Below are 8059 nucleotides of genomic sequence, written 5' to 3'. Positions count from 1 at the left end.
AAGTAGCAAACATACCAACAAGTCCTAATTTTCCTCAACTCAAATTAACCTCTTTCCGGAATCAAGTCAACAATCTATCACAACTTTCCCTTTAGAATAAGCATCCAAACCAATCAAATCTAACAAAATATATTTCAAATAATTTAAAATAAGTTTTAGAAACTACACACGAGTGAAAAAGATTCAATCTTTCATAAAATAGAAAAAGTCAACAAAGTTAACCTTGGGCCTGCTTGATTGAAATCTGAGATTCGGATGAAAACCCGATTACCACCCTCAAGCTCGATTATGTGATTTGTTTAAAATTCCGACCTCAATTTGGGGTCCAAATCATAATTTTACAAAATTCCTAAATTCTACCAAAAACTCCTAATTTCTACCATGAAATTTATGGATTTAAGGTAAAATCAGCGAGTGATTATGGTAATACATCAAAACTAGTTAAGAAGTACTAACCAATATATTTGGGATGAAAATCTCTTCAAAAACCTCCCTAGTCCGAGCTCTAGATTTTAAAAATGGTGAAAGATAATGAAATCCCATTTGTGATCTTTTACTGAATTGGGCGTCAAGTGTTCTTCGTGTTTGCAATGTACCTACTGCGTTCACGAAGAACACATGCCCTTTGGCCTTCGCATTCGCGTAGTCCCCATCACATTCGCGAAGGCGTATTCCCCTGCCAAACTTCTGCGTTCGCTACCAGTGGGTCGTATTCGCGATGAAGAACCCATATGCTTTCCCCTGACATCCCAAATCTACGCATTCGCGAAGGGCAGTCCCCCCAAGCCTTTGCGTTCGCATAGAGTATCCAGCCCCAGCCCCAATATTTCCCTTCGTGATTGCAAAACACTCAACACTAGAAGAAAAACCAGCAATTTAACAAGTCCATAATCTTTTCCTTCGTTTATCTTTCACAAAATTCGCCGAAATGCGATCCAAACTGAATATGCACGCAAGTGTAATAACACCATATACTTTCTCGCAACCTCAATTCATCAAAATAAGACTAAATAATAAGAATCGATCATCAAGACTTAAGATTTCAACTTGAAAACTCATTTTTCATAATCTTTCACAAAATGCACCGAAATGCGCTCGGGTCACCTCAGAACCCAACCAAACGTGCTTTTAAATACAAAAACATCTTATGAACCTACCAAAAATGTCAAAATACCGATCTGATATCGTTTACCAAGAATGTTGACCGTGGTCAACTATAGTTATTTTTAATGCCAATTTTTTTTTTAAATTTCACGTAAAATCTTTTCGAAAAGCGACACGAACCACGATTGTAAATCAACAAACCTCAAATGAAGCTATGAGAGATCTCGGAACACAAAAATGAAGGATAATACTTAAAACAACCAATCGGGTCGTCACAATTATCATGCAAGGGTTTAATCTCATCTGTCATAGCATCAACCAACTTTTCATTTTTTCACTATCCACGACCTCTTCAAATCAGGTTATTCCCCATCATTCAAGAGTACATACTCAGTAGGAGGATAACGAGATGAAGGTATTTTCTCTCTATTAGATCTTCGAACTCTTTGGAGCATCAGTAGTAGTTGGTTGCTGGCCAACCACATCATCCTACACCGGAGTATCAACAACATTATGCTAGTCATTTTGAACATGAGCAACATACTCATTATCAACTTGATTACCATCAGTTTGAAGATTTTCTTCAGGTAGAATAGTCACAGGAATTGGATCAACATCAACTAAGCACTCATTGCTATGAGAATCAACCTTCTCAGCTTTGTCAAAATATTCAATTGTCTGGTCTTCAAAGAACACAACATCATGGATTCTAACAAGTTTCTTCTCTATTGGATCATAGTAACGATAGCAAAATTCATCTTGACTATAACCAATTAGGATACACTGCTTAGTTTAACATCCAACTTTGATTCTCTCATCCTTAGGAACATGCACAAAGGCCTTACACCCGAGGAATTTCAAGTGATCACAAGAAATATATTACCAACCAAACTCTGTCAAGTACATCAGCATCCAAAGCAATATGAGATAAATTGATAATATAAGTAGTATATTTTTCTACCCAAAAGGAGTCTGGCAGCTTAGCATCTGAAAGCAAACATCTATTTCTCTCAACTAAAGTTCTATTCATCCTCGCTTCTAAACCATTTAACCACGGAGTCTTTGGAGGGGTTTTCGAATGCTAAATACTCTGTGATCTACATTAATTATCAAAAGGACTAATATGCTTACCACCATTGTCTGAGCGGATGTATTTTAATTTCTTCCATGTCTCCCTCTCAACCAAGGCCTAAAAACTATTGAACATATCAAGCACTCGATCCTTGGACATCAAACGAAATACTCACAGTTCGCGAGAACGATCATCAATAAAAGTTAAAATGCAAAGTTCACCACTATGAGACCTTACTTTAAAAGGACCACATATATCATAATGTACCAATTTTAGGAAATCAAGATTTCACGAAGGTGGATGACTCTAAAAATAAACTCTTTTATATTTCCTGGCTAAGCAATGAACACATCTTTGTAACTTTGCTTGTTTCAATCCAGAAAGCAAATTCTTCTTAGCCAAACTATTAGTCCCCTTCTCACTCATATGACTCAGTCTTCTATGCCATAACTATAATGAAGTATCATTCTCCACAAAATTAATCGATTCAATAGAAATAGAACTATGTATTTTGTATAAGTGAGATATTTTGATATTGACGAGCGCAAAACACAATACGAAATTGATGCTCGCTAGTCAAAGATAATTTAGTATAATTATCGTCTCCACAACGATTGGATTTAAATAATTTTCAAGTAATTTCTGGTTTACGCTTTTTATGATAATTAACACTTTGATTTGAATGATTATGAACTAAAATTAACTATTAAGATTAAAGCAGTTAATAATTGATCATAGCAAACTAGAGTATAAAGCAATGGGTTATTACCAAGACGATGAATAAGGGTTTTGACATGATAAGTGCAAGACTGCTATCCTATATATGGCACTGTTATATTTCACTCTTGAGGTTCTATCAATTCTCACGAATTTAATAGGTGATTAGCTAATACTTTCGATTCAGACTCCTCTATCTTTCAAATAAATTAATGTGAAGTGCGGTGAAACTTGCAAGAATCTATTTGTAGGAATGATCTAAGAGAAACTTCTCGCAAATATTTCTCAATCTTAATTTGAAAAGTAACTCAAAAAGCTCTCTCTCTCTCTCTCTCTCTATCCCTATCTCGATTACTTCAAAGAATAACCAAAATAAACTAGGCATATGCTACAATAATATTCAATAAGATGTTCCTCTTTTGATTAAACATTATAAAGAATAAAGTCATAACTAATATTAAAGCTCATCCAATAAATTCAAGCAATTAAACATTAGCCAAATCCATAAACAACAACCAAATCACAAAATCATGTCAAACCCTAAGGTAAACTACTCCATAGATATGGAGAAGTCATCACAAAAAGAGTTAAAGAATAAGAAAGTATTAATCCAACATTACAATACACACTCACGTATTGAATTGGTAGAAGGAAGACAAACTCTTGTGTCTTTAAGCCTCCAATGCTCTACAAAAGCTCCAAGGCCAAAAGTCCTCTAAAAATTATATTTTGGATGTATTTATACCATATAGGAGCAGGCCCGGACGAAACTATCCTTTTCAAGTCGAAGTAAAAAAATTGAATCGCGAAAATACACAATGTATCGCACCCTACGTCGCTCTAGTGTAAACTTTTCATAGAGCATATTTTTGTTAGACATGCCATTTTGCACTGCCGCACCGCGTTTCGCGGTTCCAAATGCGTGCCCGGCTATGATGTTTTCTCAGAGTAAATTATTTCCTCCAATTTTTGGTATCCAGATTTGATCCTCGACACCTGAACGGAATTTTGACTCAATTTGTTGGTCTTTTACTCAGACTTTAAAGCTCCAACTTGTTCAATTTAACTCCAAATCATATTAATAGCTCGGAATTATTTTCTGCAAGGCATAAAATACATAATAAGCACAAATAACTATCATTTAAGCTCAAACACACTAAAGTGTAGTAATTAGAGTGTAAACTAGGACTAATGCATAGGTTTCTAGCCTACCATCAACACCCCACACTTAAACCATTGTTCGTCCTCGAGCAATCAAACTACACTTCACATAGAGATGACCTTTTTATCAAACAACTTCCTTAATGCATCAAGCCAAAAATATTTGAAGCAAACTAAGCATCCTATCATAACATCCTAGACTCAAACTCAACTTAAAATCACCACGCATTTTCCTAACCTACTCACTTACTCTAACACAGAGGTCAAAGTCATTACCTTTCCTTTGCAAGCCATGTGCCCTCATACCAAAAATAGAGTGTAGATCCATACAAAATAAAATTCAAAAACAAACAAGAACTCAAGGTAGAAAGAATTCACTCACTCTCAGAATCAAAATCCATATGCCACAGTAGACGTACCATAGCCTTGCCCGTAGTGTAATACTCTACTAATTAAGCTCATTCAATCAAAAATCAAGTAGGATATTAATTTTGTTGTACTGTAGGCTGCGAGACGGGTATGGTATAATTTGGATAATAGTGACTAGACCTCCCTAAGCACTTTAATACATCAAATTTCACTAATTCAAGCCCCACACTTAGGTTGAACCGAACCCCAACCTTTACATTAGATTAGCACCAAGCCCCCAATTTCTTTAAGCACGAACAAAGCAAGATTTACAATTAGCAAGGAATAATTTTCTTCATAATATATACACACTAACTTTTTTCTTTCTCTTTTTTTTTCAAGTTCTGAATTTCTTTCTCTTGTTTTTTTTCAATTCCCTACAAGTGTCTCTCATAAGTTTTTTCAAATAGTGCACCTTTCTCCTTTTCTATAGTTCCACTAAAAACCCAACCATAGCTCCACATAGCTTTTAACAAGCTCATAAATATTTCAAGTGCTCATGAGAGAGAAAAAGTTCAAATAAATGGTCAATTCAACAAACGGGTCAGGCTGTAACGTGGTTGCCAAAAGAAAATAGGATTACAGGTTCAAAGGGGCTAACTATGATACACAATAATTCGGCAGGTCACATGCATATAATTAGCTCACTAAGAAATACCTATATCACTTCCTAAACTGAACAAGACTGCTACTTTGCTTTGCAAACACACGGGGTAAGTTCTAGACATCAACTGACATGCACAGAATATCACAAAACCCCACACACACCATGGTAGATAACTCATTTAGGATCGAATCTATCCCGACTCTCTAGTTAAAGCAGTTAGCAAAATCGAGATCAAACAAATTAGGGGACTATACAAGAGTCAAGAACTGAGCCTAGGGGTCACAACTAGGGCACTTACTACTTTCAAGGAACAATAAAGTTAATAAAGACATCTCCAATTAACACCATAGCACAAGACTTCTCTATTCCTAACGAAAGAAAAACTAACTACACATGGTTCAAGCAAAATCCTTAAAAAAGAACCGTGACATAAAGAAAACCAAGTTACACTACCTAAGAAAATAAAAAAATTCTTCTACTTTGATCTCTCAAGAAGACAGCCGAGGAAAAATCAATCTTTTTTCTTTTTTCAAACAAAGCACAAAAAACAAACACACATATACATATTTACATCCCCCACCCCATACTTTTAAAAGTTACATATCCCCATAACACAAAAAAATAAAGTAGGAGGGAAAATAAACTCCCCTGAATCATCTAGTCTAGGTCTGAATCAAAGTCGGGATCCACTTTGCATGCCCGACCCAATGCAAACATCCATGCTGAAGGTTTTTTATGCCTTCTTTAGGTACACCCCACCCTTGTCATGCTTACCCTCTCCAGATTTCACTTTTAGGGCCCTTGACTTGAATTCAGAGTGTGCAGTCAGCTCGTCTCTAGGTGCTCCCGTTGCTTCCTCCATCTTTAAAACCACCATTTCTACCCCCACTTTGAGCATGAGTTGCCTTTCCTGAATGTCCAGAATAGCTCTGTAGTAGCCAATAAAGGTATCCCTAAAATCATAGGGACCTACCTATTCTCTTCCACATTCACCACAATGAAGTCTACAGAGAACACAAATTTATCCACCGAAACTAGCACATATTTCACTATTCCTTCAGGTATGATTGTGGTCTGATATGCCAGCTGCAATGACACAGGTATAGATCTGATTTCTCCAATCTTTCCTTCTAATTTCCTAAAAATAAACAAAGGCATATGATTAATAGAAGCACCCGAATCACACAAAGAGTTTTCAAACTTAGCACTTTCTTAAGAGCAAGGTATAGTAAAACTCTCTAAATCTCCACACGCTTGAGGGAACTTATTTTTGCAGAATAGCACTACAATGCTATGTGAGCATGGCAATCGATGTCTCTTCCACCTTACGCATGTCGGATAATATCTCCTTCAGGAACTTAGCATAGGTAGGTATCTAAGAGAGCACCTCTGTAAAAGGTAGATTAATATGTGCCTACTTGAGTCCTAGAAAATGCCCGAATTATTTGTCTAGCTTCTCTCTTCTTTGCTTCTTGGGAAAGGTAGAGCAGACATGTATTTTCTCTCTTTAGTCTCCTCATTCATTAAATTCTTATCCTTCTTCTTCTTCTTCTTCTTCTTCTTCTTCTTCTTCTTCTTCTTCTTCTTCTTCTTCTTCTTCTTCTTCTTCTTCTTCTTCTTCTTCTTCTAAGCTCTAGTCTTCCTCTTCTTCTTCAAAGCATCATCTACCCTCTCTTCACCTTCTTGATTGTTGCTATATTTCTGCTCCTCCACAATCTCTACATGTTCTTCAATCAACTCATCCTTTTGTTTTTGCAATGGGGTCTTTCAATACTTTCCCACTTCTCAATGACACTACATTTATTGTTTCTTTTAGATTTCTTTCAGTATCACCAGGAGAGTTACAGGAACCCTCTCAGATAATAGATTTGCACATTGTCTCAGCTGTCTTTACAAGCTCCGTATGGTTGTTCCATGAGCTTCAAGTCTCTCATCTATATTAATGATAAACACTTTCATTATATGTTCCATGCAAGACTAGTGGGACTGTTGAGGCTGGTATTGCTGTCTCTACTGATTTAGAAAATCTGGAGCTCCTTGTCCCTAGGGTATGTAGTTATTTTGTTGTCATGCATTCGCACTATCACTGGGTGAACTCCACGAAAATCTAGGGTGCATCTGTCCCATGGAATTGAAATTATTACTACTCTAGTAGTTGCCTCTGTCAAAGCATTCCACAAAATTTACCACTTCATCTGTAGTCGAGGCATGACACTCATGCGTGGGATGACCCATTCCACAAAAGTCACAAAATGATGATGTCTGGCTCTGGACCTTGGCTGAAGTCAACTTTCTTATCTCTTTGACCATGGTGTCTAGCTGGGCTAGAACAGATATGTTAGAGTCTACCTGGTGAGCCCCAACTGATTTCTTCTATCATTAATCTCATCAGGCCATTGGTTAGCATCTTCAGAGTGCTTATGAAAAATCACAACAATATCTTCAGGAGTTTTCTTCATTAAAGGGCCGCCCACTGTAGTACTGAGAGTTCATCGTAAGGAGGATGTTAGTCCATCCCAAAAGCATTGGAGTTGCATCCACAATTCGATTCCATTATGATGACACCTTCTCTCTATTTCCTTGAATATTTCCCATGCTTCAAAGACTGTTTCAGTATCCTCTTGGCAGAAGTCATGGATTTCCCTTCTGAATTTCATTATTTTTGCAGCTAAAAAGTACTTCTCAAGAAACGTTTTCGTCATATCTTCCCATATCTTGATTGACCCAATTGGTAAGCTTCGAAGCCAGTGCTTCGCACCATCCTTTAGTGAAAAGTGGAATGCCCTTAAGTAGACTACATCTTTCGAGACTCCATTATACTAAAAGGTGTTCATGATTTCCTTAAAGTCCATCAAGTGAGTATTAGGATCTTTATGCGCCTTCCATCTAAAGACACAGTTGTTCTGAATGGTTTGAAGAAAACCTTGCTTCAACTCAATATTATTTGTTGCTATGGGTGGAGGTCAGACACTTGTTAGTCACTAATTATA

General features: G+C 36.6%; 1 non-coding gene across 1 annotated transcript; it reads left to right on the top strand.

Annotated features, from left to right (window-relative positions):
- The first annotated feature begins 7616 nt into the window (after nt 1-7616).
- Nucleotides 7617-7723, top strand: LOC142176953 (small nucleolar RNA R71). The gene has a single exon (XR_012705747.1). It is a non-coding gene; the product is annotated as a small nucleolar RNA R71 (small nucleolar RNA).
- The last annotated feature ends 336 nt before the right edge of the window (nt 7724-8059 follow it).

This window comes from Nicotiana tabacum, chromosome 22, assembly GCF_000715075.1.
Source record: "Nicotiana tabacum cultivar K326 chromosome 22, ASM71507v2, whole genome shotgun sequence".
Taxonomy (NCBI): domain Eukaryota; kingdom Viridiplantae; phylum Streptophyta; class Magnoliopsida; order Solanales; family Solanaceae; genus Nicotiana; species Nicotiana tabacum.
The sequence above is the reverse complement of the archived record's forward strand: the minus strand, read 5'-3'. Positions and strand labels throughout refer to the sequence as shown.